The 17,430-nt window shown below is 44.7% G+C and overlaps 1 protein-coding gene across 8 annotated transcripts in view; it reads left to right on the forward strand.

Moving 5' to 3' along the window:
- Positions 1-17,430, forward strand: part of LOC138268696 (glutamate decarboxylase 1-like) — a 1,137,623-nt gene that overhangs the window by 556,037 nt on the left and 564,156 nt on the right. The gene's annotated exons all lie outside the window — the stretch shown is intronic.

Here is a 17,430-nt window from a genome sequence, read left to right on the forward strand (position 1 = left end):
TGGATTGTCATGACCAATGTTCCCTGTAAGGCGCGTGCGCGAGCGCATGCGCACCTTTCCTTCCCCCATCGCGCAGGCCCCTTTGGCAAGCGCGCACGTTGTGCTGTTATCAAATGTTCCACCATTCCTATACTTTGTGGTAGTTTATATGCGTTATCACTTTCTAAGCCTAAATAAGCCTTTTAGAGCGATATACATGCTCCCCTAAGGCAGATAATGCTCATATTTGAATCTGGATTGAAGTCAATGAAAACAGCGTTTAAATGCTGCGGGGAGTGTTTTAAACATCATTTGGCGTACTTTAGCATACAAGCGAGCAAGTGATATTTGTCTTGGAAATTAATGGTTAATGAGCTAGGAAATGCTTCAGAACAGTAGAAAATGTGCTGTTGTCAAATGTTCCACCATTCCTATACTTTGTGGTAGTTTATATGTTTTATCACTTTCTAAGCCTAAATAAGCCTTTTAGAGCGATATACGTGCTCCCCTAAGGCAGATAATGCTAATATTTGAATCTGGATTGAAGTCAATGAAAACAGCGTTTAAATGCCGCGGGTAGTGTTTTAAACATCATTTGGCGTAGTTTAGCATACAAGCGAGCAAGTGATATTTGTCTTGGAAATTAATGGTTAATGAGCTAGGAAATGCTTCAGAACAGTAGAAAATGTGCTGTTATCAAATGTTCCACCATTCCTATACTTTGTGGTAGTTTATATGCGTTATCACTTTCTAAGCCTAAATAAGCCTCTTAGAGCGATATACGTGCTCCCCTAAGGCAGATAATGCTCATATTTGAATCTGGATTGAAGTCAATGAAAACAGCGTTTAAATGCCGCGGGGAGTGTTTTAAACATCATTTGGCGTACTTTAGCATACAAGGGAGCAAGTGATATTTGTCTTGGAAATTAATGGTTAATGAGCTAGGAAATGCCTCAGAACAATAGAAAATGTGCTGTTATCAAATGTTCCACCATTCCTATACTTTGTGGTAGTTTATATGCTTTATCACTTTCTAAGCTTAAATAAGCCTTTTTGAGCGATATACGTGCTCCCCTAAGGCAGATAATGCTCATATTTGAATCTGGATTAAAGTCAATGAAAACAGCTTTTAAATACCGAGGGGAGTGTTTTAAACATCATTTGGCGTGCTTTAGCATACAAGCGGGCAAGTGATATTTGTCTTGGAAATTAATGGTTAATGAGCTAGGAAATGCTTCAGAACAGTAGAAAATGTGCTGTTATCAAATGTTCCACCATTACTATACTTTGTGGTAGTTTATATGCGTTATAACTTTCTAAGCCTAAATAAGCCTTTTAGAGCAATATATGTGCTCCCCTAACAGGTCATGTCCTTGGGGTGTGCAACCAGGTCACAAAACTGCCTTGATGCCCTATTGCATGGAGCAATGATATCCCTTTTTTGCTTTAGTGGTATGGAGAGGCTAATGCCAAAGATCTTGGCTAGTTATGCGCTGCGCGCGCGTGAATAGTCAATTTCTTGGCGCACGTATCCTTGGCTGCAGCGCACAGAGACCGAACACTGCCGCACACAGTGGAAAAAAATTAGAGGGAACATTGGTCACGACACCCCATTAAAGCACGGACACTGATATTCTTTCAAATGAAATCTTATTGATGACAGTAGTAAGAAAGTACTTGGTGTTGCGTACCCATCTTACAAACCCAGAAGTAGACCATTTGCAATTATATAATTATAGTGATTCTACTTAGGCCTTCATAGAAGTTGTATTTTGCTTTGCCAGTTGTAATTCTTGACATCTCCTTATCATCATCATCATCATTAAATCTTTATTCGGCTTATATAAAACCATAACATAATACAGTTGATAAAATCCAACAGTGTGGAAGAAATATAGCACATCAATTAAAATCATTAAAGCCCAAATGCATAGAAATACCAATATCTAAAATTCCAATCAGTATAAATAAGTGACACATCCATTAAAATATTATTTCCCCATCATATTCCTCAATCTAATAGAGGCAAATAAAAGCTTATTTACCTTCATGCAGATATGTTCAGATTGTAATAATTGCAGATAATTCAAGGCTGGTCTGCACTTTCTAATATTCAGTGGCCTGAGTAGTGGTGTGAGAAATTGCTTCCTAGGAACAGCATACAATTGACAGAAGAAAAAGTAGTGTAACATGAACTGATTAGATTTCGAGTCACATGGGCATATATATATCCAAGCCTGATGTGCCATGTGTGTGTCTGGTGTATGAAACAAGAAGGCGCTCTATGCTAAATCTAAATCTAAGCAAATAAAAACACTGATAATGATGCGGTAAAGTATCCATATGATCAGTTGTTACTAGTAGATGATGGGCAGCTACACTCTTTTTGCTAAGCTCTTGACTGTCCCTTCTCTGACCTTGCATGAAGAGAGAGTCATATTTTTAGTGTCTTCTTGATATAGCACCAATATACTGTGGGCTATAAAAAAGAATTTCGCCTCCAAAGCAGGGTAAATTGTTCCTTGATGTACCACAGCCAAGGTACACGGTTAGCATAATCTAACCGTAATCATTCAGTAATTATAATCCAGTTCAAGTGAGTTTCCTGCTTGGACCAGATGGAATGCCACAAAAACAGTGGTGCTAGTTTAATATGATCCTCTAGGTATGAGAGGCCTAAGTCAGCGTGACAAGCATAAGTAGATACACAAGAACTAACAGATAATATTCTCCTTAGAAATATATTCTCACTGGTCTGTAGATGCAAAGTTATGGCATAACCCCAGATTCATACGCGTAAGTACAAACGGAGCAGCACCGGGCCTTATAAATATTAATCAGCGCATCCAGGGGCTTGGAGCCTAGCTTCCCAGCAAACCTAAAAGTACTTCGATTGTTTTGTCAAACTGAGATTTCCTAACCTTCAGAAAGTGTGTCCAAGTACTTTTGGATTTAAGGGGTACCCCCAGGTACACGAAAGATAAAAACCCATAACATTTTGGTACCACAAATAAACTGGAATTTCAAATTGCTCAGGACACGCCTACAAACTATAGTATGTTCTTTAGCGATGTTAGTCAAGAGGCCAAGATCACTCATAAATGATACAAATTTGTTCAGCAGCCTTTGTAGACTCACAGCTCTTGTCAAAATTAGAATACAGTTGTCTGCATACAGTAGTGCATGGATACTTGTAGACCCCAACCTAGGCACATCTGACTCCAAAGTGACAAGCTTGCATCCAGATCTTTAATGTACAAGCAAAAATGGAAGGGACAAGTACACACCTCTGCCTCACCCCTCGTTTAATCCTAATTGAATGGGTACATTCACCATTGATTCCATACCTGATGCAACCCTTCACATCTTCATGTAATGTGATTAAAAAGTGAACCAGTGGTTCCACGACCCCATGTTTAGCATTTTACTCCAGCCTGAAGCTGAACTAGGTCCATAAACGCTAGTTGCAAATGGCTCCTCTTAGCCAACATGTTTTTGCTGATGATTAGATGTAACTTCAGGCACTACTTGACAGTTCAGAGGCCCTTCCTAAAACTATACTGGACTGCAGAGAAGATACCCTTTTCAGTGACCCACGTCCAGTGCTTTAAATGGGCCGGTACTGTCCGGTACTGAGTACCGGCACTTTTTTATTTTGGGAGGGAGAGTACCGGCACATCTCAAGAAAAACGTAATACTTTCAATTGAAGAGTACCGGCACTTCTCAGAAACAAGCAGGTACTCTGGCACAGAGTACCTGCACTTTAATTTTTCCATTTCAAGCACTGCCCACGTCTCCAACTGATCCAAGAGAATTCTACCAAGTATTTTAGCTGTGGAATCAATGAGAAAAATGGGTAGGTAGCACCTAGGGTCTGTCGCCCTTCTTAAAGATTGGCAGTGTGTTCAGCTAAGAGTTTGGCGGTCCTGCAATCACTGGAATCCTTAGCACTTTCACTAATAAGGGAGCCCACATTATAATTGAAGAGATCAGTTGATACCCCATCGGGGCCAGGAGACGTATTACTGGGACTGCATTTTAGTGCAGATTTAACTTCCCCTAGGGCGATCGGTGCCAGCTCTGACGTACCTTGATGAGGAATGTCTACCAGAGGATCGGTGCAGTTATCTAGGTCAGAACGTCTGTCATAGACCCTGAAGTAATGCTACACCCACTTATGTTGTGACATCCAGGTATGTGTTACAGGTGTCTCCAAAAAACTGGGATTAACCACTTTCCAGAAGAGAGAAGAATCACCCATGGTGCTATGCTTCCTGCCTTATGGCTGACTTCCTCTTGGTTATAGCCTTTTTGTACAGAAATCTACATTGACTTACTTCCCACAACACCCTGGGTGTCCACCTGAGGGCCAGAATGAGATTTCTATGTGCCAATGAACAAGCAGCATCAAACCACTTCTAGTAGGGGGTCCTGCCGATGTGGAATCTTTATGCTTAATACATATACTTCAAAATGCTTCAGTTGGTTAAGATGACCAGCCAGTGATGAAAGGCTATAGGCCTGGCTACAACCTGAACAAAGTTAAAACATGTGCCATTGATCTGTTTTTTTTCAATAAAAAGTAATAATGACAGTGGGGGTGACGTATTTATAGTGAAAAGCATCTATTTAAGCTAATAGACTTTCAAGGGTGAATTGTAACTACATTGTGGAAATCTGTCATAGGTACCATAAGGGTTTTCGTGTTGATCACCCCTTTCGACAAACCTTGCAGGATTTTCTCTATGATAATCCTTCCTAGATCAATTTAAGAGGAGTTGTATTTTTTCCAGTGGTAATTTAGAACATATTGGTTATTTCATGTTTTATTATTTAGATGTTTGTGTATTAAAATAGATTTTAAATTTAGCTGACAGCTTTAGCTGTCTCCCAAGTTATTGTTAACATTTCAACAACAGTGCAGCAGATCTCATTATACACAATCAAATTTCAAGCTTGGTATTTGTCATCTTCCAGGCATACCAACAGCTGATTTACTTTTCTAGCTACAAAGTCGGCTAGGAAGACATTTGAGACCACCATTGCCCATTTGGGGCGAATACCTTTGTTACTGCTAGCCATCATGGGTCGCATAGAGAAGACAGAGGAAGACTGGGCCCTGCCCATGGATAAAGAAAGAGTCAATGGTTTATGATCACTCACACAACTATCTAGAATCCTAAAATAAACGACCTTGTGTCTACGTTTTTCTGCGAAAATAATGAAATCAATTAGACCCCCAGACCCTTTGCCAGTGAAGATGATCTGTTTACCTGTCGAAAAAAACAGTAAAATCTAGTGCAAATAAGAAAGCTTGCTAAACAATGTGTTAAGAGCATCGCCACAGGGACTATGGTCAAAATGGGAATAGTAATCATTATCGCATTCCATATCACCGCAGGCAGAGTTTCTAGAGATGGGGCAAGGCCTACTATTAAGATCCCCCCCCCCCACACTCTCCCCAGGATTACCTTGAAATCCACTTTTAAGCTATTCAGGACTTTAATGAGAGCTTGGGCGAGTTAGTCTATTATTTCTGTATTGGCCGAGATAAAATTACTATAGTAAAAATTAATAATAATAAACTGTCCTTCGGACTCTAACGATAAACATATGATCTGGAAATGTCGTGACTGAAGGTTAGTTTTAAAAGTCCTGGCATCTAGTGTAGTGGAAATCAGAGTTAATAAACCACCCTTATGATGACTCATTTTAGAGTAGATAGCTGGTGTAAATACGGAAACAAACCCATCAATACATAGTAAATTGAATGCCCAAGTCTCCTTGAACATACAGGGGCATATTTAAGAAGTCCCTAGCACCACCTTGGGCCAAATTTGTTTTTTTTTTCATGCAAATGTGGCCTTAAGGTGGCAGTCCCTGCGCCATATTCACTAACTGGCACAATGCTTGCATTGCTCCGCTTTGTAAACTTTTGCGCCACATTATGCCTGCGCCAGGCATAATGTATGCAAGGGGGGCATTCCTCTGCTAAGAGGCCCGAAAAAATGTTGCAGTGAAATTTAACAGATTTCACTGCACCATTTTCTTCCATCATTTTAAATGCCTTCTCAGAGTATGCTTTAAAATGACTCACCTGTTAAAATCAATGGGCCTCCTTGCACTTTGCTACACGTGTCAACGTTTTTGACGCTAGTGTAGCAAAGCGCCACAATAGCGTCAACCGTTTTGATGCTGTTGTTCTAATGACCGCCATGGTGCACCGTATTTTAAATATGGGGCAACCATGGTGTCATTAGGTGCCGGTAGGGGGGTGCAGAAAAAGTGGTGCATCAGAGCTGATGCATCACTTTTTCCTAAATACAGTCCATAATGTGACACTTATTAATGAGGTCAAAACTGACTTCACTGTTCAACTTATTTGATAAACCAGCTACATTCCAGAAAAGGCAATCCAGGTCTGACATAGGTGCACTTTCCTGGGAAATGGGAGATGCATCTGATCTTTTTTGTACAGATGAAGTCAAACAGTCACTCTTATCCATAACACTGGTAGGGACTGCAGAACCCTGAGAAGAAAATGTTGTGGTTACCAGTCCAGCAATCAGTCTCAGAGTGCTGGACGTGCTAGAAACATGGTCAGCCTTGCTTGCTTTGGTACAGTTGCCCTTTTTCACCCCACTTGGGGTTTTCCCTGTAGCTTGGTATGTCTTGGATTTAGTGCCCCTTGAGGGAAACATGTTATAGAGTCAGTCTACCTGTTTGAGCGGCGTGAAGTGGTTATAAGTCTGAAGGGCAAATGGTTTGCCCGAGGGAGCTGGAAACTGCTAGATCTAAGGGACACCATGTGATGGGGTAGATAGAAATAACCTAGAGAGACCACTTTGATGTTTGTATCAAGAAAACAATCATATGACAACTTGTTCAATAAATGGCCTACCAGCACTGAGTTCCTAAAGGTTATAACTACATAGTCCCCCTCTTCCCTTTTAGGGCGACATCCGATCCAATTGACTCTTTGCACATTCATGATGTTCCTATAAAAGGTATCACAGTTGTAAGGTACCATGCTTCTGCCCAAACAATTTAGTTAAATAAACTCCGCAGCTTGGTTTTTATGTAGTGTAGCAACATTCTTGAGCACCATCATAAAAGGAGTAGCTTCTAGTGGGAACTGCAGAACCTTGTTGCTTAACCTTTGAGTCATGACCCTCATTGACTACCCTGCTCTCCCTTGTCTCCTCTTTGCCTGATGCAAGTATGAAGGGGGCTCTCGCCAGGTGCCTAGTGTGAGGGATAATACTCTGACTGGATGGAGGCTCATTAGACAATGACAAACCACTCAGCGAGTTTTGAGGTGCCTTTGCCAGGGGGCAAGCATTCCCTTTTAAGACTGTGTTCTACTCCCAGTTATGCCCTTGTCTGGTTTCATTTATAGCACAAGGAGAGCCCACGGTATAGGGTGAGCATCAGTTTTGGTTACTTGATTGAGACCTCTGTAGTCAACACAAAACCTAATTTCTCTTTTACCATCTTTACTGTGAGGTTTTGGGACAGGCACCACTGGGGGTTGCCCATGGGCTTTTAGAAGGCTCAATCACTCTTCAGTCCAGCATTTTCTGTACCTCTTGTTTTATGCAATCTCTGACATGGTCAGGCTGCCTATAAATCTTACTTTTGACAGGTAAACTGTCTCCAGTGTTGATTGTGTGCTCACACCAAATAGTGGTACCTGGTATCAGTGAGAAGAGTTTAGAAAATTGGCTTAGGAGATGTGCACAGTTGTCCTTCTGCTCAGCAGTAAGGCAATCTGCAAGCACCACTCCCTCCACTAAGCCATCAGCTTCAGTGGTGGAGAAGAGATCAGGGAGAGGGTCACTCTCTTCTTCCTGTCCCTCATCAGTTGCCATGAGCAGGGTTAAGTCAGCCCTGTCATAGTAGGGTCTTAGGCGATTGATATGGAGCACCCTAAGGGGACTCCTAGCAGTGCCCAGGTCTACCAAGTAGGTAACCTCACCTTTGTTCTCAACAATGAGATGGGGTCCACTCCATTTGTCTTGGAGTGCTCTTGGGGCCACAGGCTCCAATACTTACACCTTCTGTCCTGTGTGGTACTGGGTCAGAACAGCCTTCTGGTCATGCCATTGCTTTTGGAGCTCTAGGCTGGCCTGAAGGTTTTTACTGGCCTTTTTCATGTACTCAGCCATTCTGCATCTTAGGCCAAGTACATAGTCCACAATGTCTTGCTTTGGAGCCTTTAAAGGTTGTTCCAAACCCTCCTTTACAAGTGCAAGGGGACCTCTTACAGGGTGCCCAAAGAGGAGTTAAAAGGGGCTAAAGCCCACTCCTTTTTGGGGTACCTCCCTGTAAGCAAAAAGGAGGCATGGCAACAGGACATCCCATCTCCTTCTGAGTTTTTCAGGGAGTCCCATAACCATACCTTTGAGAGTTTTATTAAACCTCTCAACCAGACCATTTGTATGTGGATGATAAGGAGTAGTGAACTTATAAGTTACACCACACTCCTGCCACATAGCTTTGAGGTATGCAGACATGAAGTTACTACCTTTGTCTGACACCACTTCCTTAAGGAACCCCACCCTGGAAAAGATTCCCAGGAGGGCCTTTGCCACTGCAGGAGCTGTAGTGGTCCTTAAGGGTATTGCTTCAGGATATCTAGTGGCATGGTCCACTACCACAAGGATGAATCTATTGCCTGAAGCTGTTGGAGGGTTAAAGGGGCCAACTATGTCAACCCCTACCCTTTCAAAGGGCACCCCAACCACAGGAAGTGGAATTAAGGGGGCCTATGGTGTGCCACCAGTCTTGCCATTGGCTTGGCAGGTCACACAAGAGCGACAAAACTCTTTGGTGTCCTCTGACATATGAGGCCAGTGAAACAATGGGACAAGCCTGTCCCACGTTTTACTCTGGCCCAAATGCCCAGCCAAAGGAATGTCATGTGCCAAGGTTAGAAGAAACTCCCTATACTGCAAAGGGATAACCAATCTCCTAACAGCTCTAGGTTTAGGGTCCCTTGACTCAGTATAAAGGAGGTTGTCTTCCCAATACACCTTATGGCTATCAGTGACATCCCCTTTCTGCTTTTTGACAGCTTGCTGTCTCAAACCCTCTAGTGTGGGACAGATCTGCTGTGCCACACTCAGCTCTTCCCTAGCAGGCCCCCCTGCACCCAAAATCTCAGCAGTGTCTGCTGCCAGCTCATCTGGTGTAGGTTCTGCACAGGGAGAGGAGTCATCTTCCTCAAAAGGGGAACCTTCTGGAGAGGGAGGGATAGTGGACAAGGATTTACACTTACTACCCCAAGCTTTTGGGAGCACTTGTTCCATTGTTCCAGGATCCCAGTTTCCCTGTCCTCTTTGCTTCATGGCCTGAGCACTTGTCAAAGCAAAGATATGCCCAGGAATGCCCAGCATTGCTGCATGAGCCTCCAACTCCCAACTCCACTTCAGCCCAAGCTGATGTCTCCAAATCATTGCCCAGTAAGCAATCTACAGGTAATTCAGTGGCTATCACAACTTTCTTTGGACCAGTAACAACCCCCCCACCACACCCAGTTGAGATTCAAAACAGCCATGGGGTGGCTAAGAGTGTTGGTATGAGCATCAGTCACTTGGTACTGCTGACCAAGTAGGTGTTGACCAGGGTGAACCAGTTTTTCAATCACCATAGTGACACTGGCTCCTGTGTCCCTGTAGGCCTCAGCCTCAACACAATTTATTAGGGGAAGTTGCTTGTACTTACCCATATTAAGGGGACAAGCAACCAAGGTGGCAGAGTCAATACCACCATCAGAGACTAAAACAGCCTCTGTGGTCTCCTTAACAAGACCAACCCCAACTACACTACCCAGCTACACCCTTTGATTGGCTATTTGTAGTAGACTTCCCACCACCACTGCTATTACTAGGGGCACTAGAGGTTGCAGTTGGGGTTGTGGTAGTGGGAGCCTTGGTGTTTTTCTTTGGACAAGTGGAATCGCTTGCCCAATGGCCTTTACTTTTACATAAATAACACCATGGCTTATTTTGATTGTGGGAAGAGGATTTGGATCCACCACCCCAGAGGATGTTTGTGGGCCTGATGAAGACTCAGAATGTTTTTTATCTTTGTCCCTACCCTTGTCAGAAGACTTACCATCCTTCTTTTTGTCATCCATGTCACCCCCTGTATGAACTTTTCTGTTCACTCTTGTTCTGACCCATTTGTCTGCCTTCTTTCCCAATTCTTGAGGAGAGGTCAGATATGAGTCTACCAAGTACTGGTGCAACAAATCAGACACACAATTGTTCAAAATATGCTCTCTCAGGATTAGATTATACAGGCTTTCATAGTCAGTCACCTTACTGCCATGTAACCAACCCTTCAAGGCCTTCCCTCAACAGTCTACAAAGTCTGTCCAGTCTTGAGAGGACTCTTTTCTGGTATCTCTGAACTTTATCCTGTATTGTTCAGTGGTTAAACCAAATCCATCCAAGAGTGCATCCTTCAAAACTTTGTAATTATTAGCATCACTTTCTCTGACAGTAAGGAGCCTATCCCTACCCTTACCAGTGAAAGATAGCCACAAGATAGCAGCCCACTGCCTTTGAGGGACCAACTGTGCCATACAAGCCCTCTCAAGTTCAGCAAACCACTTGTTAATGTCATCCCCCTCCTTGTAAGAGGGGACTATCTTATGCAGGTTTCTGGAATCTTGTTCTCTTACAGCATTGCTATCAAAAACACTGCTGCTGCCACCATGGGGAACTAACCCCAACCTCTGCCTTTCCCTCTCTACATCTAGAGATTCCCTGTCTACGGCCAGCTGCTGCTGTCTTAGCTTCATCCTGGCCTCTTCCAACCTCAGCTTTCTGAGTTCCCTTTCCATAGTGTTATCCTCAGGGTGGAAGACTTGGCAATTCTGAGACACAGAAGAAATGTGGGGATTGGCAGAGTGTGACCTGTCTCTAACTGGCTGGACTCTAGTAACCTGGCCTTTTGGAGTGAAAGGTGCCCTACTAGTGTGTGACCCCCTCCCACTACCAGTGTCACTAGGAGGCCTGTTAGCTGGCAGGTCTTTGGATGAACCCTCCCCAGGGGAGTCCTCTGAGTCTTGCTGGGTACCCCCCTCCTCTACCTCCTGATCCTGGGATGGGCCAGACTGGTTCTGGTCACTTTCTAGGAGAAGGCTAAGGAGAAGATCTTTGGTAGGGTTCTTACCAATGCTTAAACCTCTTTCTATGCAGAGACCCCTCAAACTTTTAAAGTTTAAACTACCATAGGTTGCCTAGACAACTGTGGGAGTAAGTTCTACTGCAGACATGATTGTTAGAAAGGGTTTAGGACAGAGAGAAAAAAGTTTAGAAACTTTTAGAGGAAAGAGAAAAACGTTTTCAAACTTTTCAAAACTTTTTCAAACTTTTCAGAAACTTTTTGGAAAGTTTAAAGAAAGAAAGTTAAACTGTTTAGGTTAACTGTGTATATGTTTAAGTATTTAGTATATGTTTTTCTTATGAAAAGCACCAATGACAAAATGGTAAAGCAGTTACAAGTACTTATCCCACCTCTGCACCACCAATGTAGGAGGCTGGCCTGGCGTATAGTGGGTACCTGATGGTACTTACACCTTGTGCCAGGTCCAGTTAACCCTTATGAGTAGATTAGTAGTGTTCTAAAAGCTTAGGCTGATAGAGGTAGCTATAGCAGAGCAGCTTAGGCTGAACTGGGAGACATGCAAAGCTCCTACAATACCACTTACATCATATAGCACTATGGGTCGAAGACCGCGGAGGCCGCGGAGGCCATTCTGGCTTTCCCGCTGGGCTGGCGGGCGACCGCCAGAGGGCCGCCCGCCAGCCCAGCGGGAAACCCCTCCCCACGAGGAAGCCGGCTCCGAATGGAGCCGGCGGAGTGGGTATGTGCGACGGGTGCAGTGGCACCCGTCGCGTATTTCAGTGTCTGCAAAGCAGACACTGAAATACAAAGTGGGGCCCTCTTACGGGGGCCCCTGCAGTGCCCATGCCATTGGCATGGGCACTGCAGGGGCCCCCAGGGGCCCCACGACACCCCTCACCGCCATCCTGTTCCTGGCGGTCGGAGCCGCCAGGAACAGGATAGCGGTGAGGGGTCGGAATCCCCCATGGCGGCACAGCAAGCTGCACCGCCATGGGGGATTCCCAGGGCAGCGGAAAACCGGCGGGAGACCGCCGGTTTTCCTTGTCTGACCGCATGCCCTGCGGGGCACGGCCAGCCTGTTGGCGGTGCTCCCGCCGCCGGGGTCGGAATGACCCCCTATATCATAAGAATCACAATACTCAGAGTTACTAAAAATAAAGGTACATTATTTTAGTGACAATGTGCCAAAATATCTCAGAGGATATACTCCCTTAGGAGGTGAGTAAAATACACAAAATATACACACAAACCAAAATCAGGTAAGTAAACAGTTAGGAAGGTAGTGCAAACACTGTAGAATACAATCGGATGCAATAGGCCTAGGGGCAACACAAACCATATACTAAGAAAGTGGAATGCGAACCACTTAGGGACCCCAGGCCTAGTGTAGTGTGTAGAGGGTCGCTTGGAGTGTAAGAAAACACTAAGGGTGTCCAACATACCCCATCCCAAGACCCTGAAAAATAGGAGTAAAGTAACCCTACTTCCCCAGAAACACACTAAAGTTGTGATAGGAGATTCTGCAAAGACAATAACTGACTGCAAAGCACTGAAGACGGATTCCTGGACCTGAGGACCTGTAAAGGAAGGGGACCAAGTCCAAGAGTCAGGAAAGTGTCCAGGGGGGCAGGAGCCCACTAAACCTCGGATGAAGGTGCAAAATGGCTGCCTCCGGGTGGAAGAAGCTGAAGATTCTGCAACAACGGAAGATGCCAGGAACTTCTCCTTTGCACAGAACATGGCCCATGGCATGCTAGAGGATGCAGAAAGACTGCAAACAAGCCTTGCAAGCTGCAAAGGTCGCGGTTGAAGAAAATGGGTGCTGCCCGGGCCCAGGAAGGACCAGGAGGTCGCCCCTTGGAGGAGAAGACAGAGGGGGCACTCAGCAGCACAGAGAGCCCACGCAAAAGCAGGCAGCACCCGCAGAAGCACTTGAACAGGCATTCAAGAAATCTGAGCATGTCGGTCGTCTCAACACTACAAAGGAGGGTCCCACGAAGTGGGTGGTCAACTCAGCGAGTTGAGCAATGCAGGATGGAGTGCTGGGGACCTGGGCTATGCTGTGCAAGAAGGATGCAAAAGTGCACAGAAGCCCTTGCAGCTGCAGTTCACGCAGTATACAGGATTACTGTCTGGCGTGGGGAGGCAAGGGCTTACCTCCACCAAATTTGGACAGAAGGACCACTGGACTGTCGGGGTCACATGGATCCAGCTCTTGTGTTCCAGGGACCATGCTCGTCAAGATGAGAGGGGACTCAGAGGACCAGTGATGCAGAAGTTTGGTGCCTGCATTATCAGGAGCAAGATTCCATCGACCCAGAAGAGATTTCTTCTTGGCTTCCAGTGCATGGTGAAGGCAGACAGCCCTCAGAGCATGCACCACCAGGAAACAGTCGAGAAAGCCGACAGGATTAGGTGCTACAATGTTGCTGGTAGTCGTCTTGCTACTTTGTTGCAGTTTCGCAGGTGTCCTGGAGCGGTCAGCGGTTGATCCTTGGCAGAAGTCGAAGAGTGAGATGCAGAGGAACTCTGGTGAGCTCTTGCATTCGTTATCTGAAGAGAAACCCACAGAAGTGACCATAAATAGTCCTCAGAGGAGGATTGGCTACCTAACCAGGTAAGCACCTATCAGGAGGGGTCTCTGACGTCACCTGCTGGCACTGGCCACTCAGAGGCCTCCACTGTGTCCTCACATGTCTGCATTCAAGATGGCAGAGGTCTGGGACACACTGGAGGAGCTCTGGGCACCACCCCTGGGGTGGTGATGGACAGGGGAGTGGTCACTCCCCTTTCCTTTGTCCAGTTTCACACCAGAGCTGGGGCTGGGGGATCCCTGAACCGGTGTAGACTGGCTTATGCAAGGAGGGCACCATCTGTGCCCTTCAAAGCATTTCCAGAGGCTGGGGGAGGCTACTCCTCCCCAGTCCTTAACACCTATTTCCAAAGTGAGATGGTGTAACACCCTCTCTCAGAGGAAATCCTTTGTTCTGTCTTCCTGGGACTGGGCGGCCCAGACCCCAGGAGGGCAGAAGCCTGTTTGTGGGTTGGCAGCAGCGGTAGCTGCAGTGAAAACCCCAGAGAGCTAGTTTGGCAGTACCCAGGGTCCATGCTGGAGCCCCGGGGATGCATGGAATTGGCACCCCAATACCAGATTTGGCATGAGGGGATAATTCCATGATCTTAGACATGTTACATGGCCATATTCGGAGTTACCATTGTGAAGCTACATATAGGTATTGACCTGTATGTAGTGCACATGTGTAATGGTGTCCCCACACTCACAAAGTCCGGGGAAATTGCCCTGAACAATGTGGGGGCACCTTGGCTAGTGTCAGGGTGCCCTCACACTTAGTAACTTTGCACCTAACCTTCACCAAGTGCGGGTTAGACATATAGGTGACTTATAAGTTACTTAAGTGCAGTGTAAAATGGCTTTGAAATAGCGTGGACGTTATTTCACTCAGGCTGCAGTGGCAGTCCTGTGTAAGAATTGTCTGAGCTCCCTATGGGTGGCAAAAGAAATTCTGCAGCCCCTAGGGATCTCCTGGAACCCCAATACCTAGGTACCATATACTAGGGAATTATACGGGTGTTCCAGTGTGCCAATCAGAATTGGTAAAATGGTCACTAGCCTGCAGTGACAATTTTAAAGAAAGAGAAAGCATAAGCACTGAGTTTCTTGTTAGCAGAGCCTCAGTGACACAGTTAGGCACCACACAGGGAACACATTCAGGCCACAAACTATGAGCACTGGCGTCCTGGCTAGCAGGATCCCAGTGAGACAGGCAAAAACAAACTGACACACAACTAAAAATGGGGGTAACATGCCAGGCAAGATGGTACTTTCCTACATGGGGGAAAACAATACTTTTGGTACTATTGATGGGGAGGATACTGGTATTAATTACTAACTCCTCATTAAATACACATGGATTAGTAGATACCCTCCCAGATTCATTGCTTTACAGATGACAAGAAAGATCATATTAGTACCTGAGTCTTGGACCGATAAAAGTGCTTTCTTAGTGATCCCTAACCTTTCTTCCACATTTTCAGTCTCTTTATTAAGGATGCCCTCAGCATGTGTGAGGAAGCCAGTTATGCTAGAGGTTGTAGATCGGTCTTTCGGAGGAGGCAAATGTGTGGCTGCTTTCCTTTTACCCATAACAGAACGGTCTGCCCAGAACAATTAAGTTCCTCTCATACAATAAAAAGCAATAAAGTGGAACCAAGCCGGAAGGCCCAGCCCAGCCTCGTTCAGCTGCGGATGGGTGCAGAAAGGCCCACTTTTGGGCAGTTCTTTGCCCCGGTATGGACCCAGGCACGTCCCGCGTGCATCCCCCTCTGCAGGATTAGTCTGGCTCTTATAAGCACAATGTAGTCTCTCCTCTGCCCAAGAGAATGCTGAGGGTCATAGTCCCACCCCAGCTGCTTGCCAGTAATCATTGCGGGCAGGGAAAAGCAAACAGGTTTGAGTCCTGCACTGCAAGAGTAGTCCGGAACTTATAAGTGCAATATAGCCACTCCTACCACCAAGAGAATTCTGGGGGACTTAGTCCCACCCCAGTTGCTGGCCGGTAATCAGTGCAGACAGGGAAAAGCAAATAGATTTGGGTCCTGCCATCTCTGTAACTTTTTGGCTTTGTGTCTGAGGTTACCTTGTGGGAATCTTTATGCTTAATACAGAATACTTCAAATTGCTTCAGTTGGTTAAGATGTCCAGCCAGTGATGAAAGGCTATAGGCCTGGTTACAAGCTGCAAAAGTTAAAACAAGTGCCATTGATCGGATTTTTTTAATGAAAAGTAATGATGACAGTGGAGATGACATATATCGTGAAAAGCATCTATTAAAGCTAATAGACTTTCAGGGGTAAATTCTAACTACATTGTGGAAATCTGTTGTAGATATCATAAGGGTTTCCATGTTGATCACCCCTTTCGACAAACATTTTCAGGATTTTCTGTGTGATAATCCTCCCTAGATCAACTTAAGAGGAGTTGTATTTTTTCCAGTGGTAATTTGGAACATATTGATAATTTAATGTGTTATTACTTAGGTGTTTATGTATTAAAGTACTTCTTAAATCTAGCTGACACCTTTAGCTGTCTCCCAAGTTCTTGTAATAAAATAAATTATAAAGAAATAAATTCATATATATTAGTACATAGATGGGTTTTGGGCCAGTCCTCTTCAGTCAAAGGTCAGTTTGAGAATTATTTTTATTCTCCTTCCACCAATGACAGTGGAGAGTATAAGGCAATGGGTCAGCACACTTCAACCATTGGCTCTATTTCCTGGTGAGAGATGGGATTTTTCCTGATCACAAGTATACTTCTACCTGAAAAGAAATGCACTATAGTAACAGGTCTGGTGGACATATCTTTAGTTTTCCATTTTGTCCTGTTATATGTCCCTTTTCATTTCTTTTCTCCTCCTTTTTTTGCTTATTCTGTTTTTAAATCTGCAGCAGTTCCTTAGAACCGCTCTACTGGACCACTCACTTGCTGATCATTTCATCTGCAGTGTACTGCAGGCCACACAGCTACTTCCTCTACATTGGGTGAGCCTCTTGGAATGATTATGTCCATAGTGTTTCATTTGTTTCCATTACAAGATGGCCAACATGTTGTCTCTAAATGTGGTGCCATTGTTGGCGCTTTAAACCAATGATACACTATGCTCAGTCCCTCTCCAGTTGACGACGTGACTGTGTTTCTACTTTTGTTCTCTTAAAACACTATACAAATGCTTGGTGAGTGTGTTTATTATGTTTTTTGTGGACGTGTGAATGGGTGAACAAGTGAATGGGTCAGTGAGTAGATGAACTGAAGCATGGATGCAAATACGAGTGCCACTGTGCATATATGTGGTGTTATTGATGCCCTAAACTCACCAGTGACAGAAGAGGAACTTTCTGTTACAAGGAATTCCTTTTGACAGTGTAACTACTTGTCTACCTAAGTCTCCACACCCCTGTGTCAATAATTTGCTCATCACAGTTTGGCAGTGGAATCCTTACTTAATAACTATACTGCCACATTACACTGAACTGTTCCATTTTCAATCTGCACCCACTCTCTGTGATGGAAGGGACAGCTTGTGGCTCTGCGTGCCACACTTCCACCTTCCTTGTGACACGCTTCCCCAGAGGCGCCCAGTCTGAACCCGCCCTTTCTAACTGGCCATAATGTAAAAGAAACCAAAGAGTGCAAAGGAACATTTTTGTTATTTTATTGTATTTGAGGATAATTTCTTGAAAAAAAAAATCCCTCTTGGGCTTTCAGAAGGCTCAACATTAAAAAAAAGTGT

Source organism: Pleurodeles waltl, chromosome 2_1 (assembly GCF_031143425.1).
Source record: "Pleurodeles waltl isolate 20211129_DDA chromosome 2_1, aPleWal1.hap1.20221129, whole genome shotgun sequence".
NCBI classification, from domain to species: Eukaryota; Metazoa; Chordata; class Amphibia; order Caudata; family Salamandridae; genus Pleurodeles; species Pleurodeles waltl.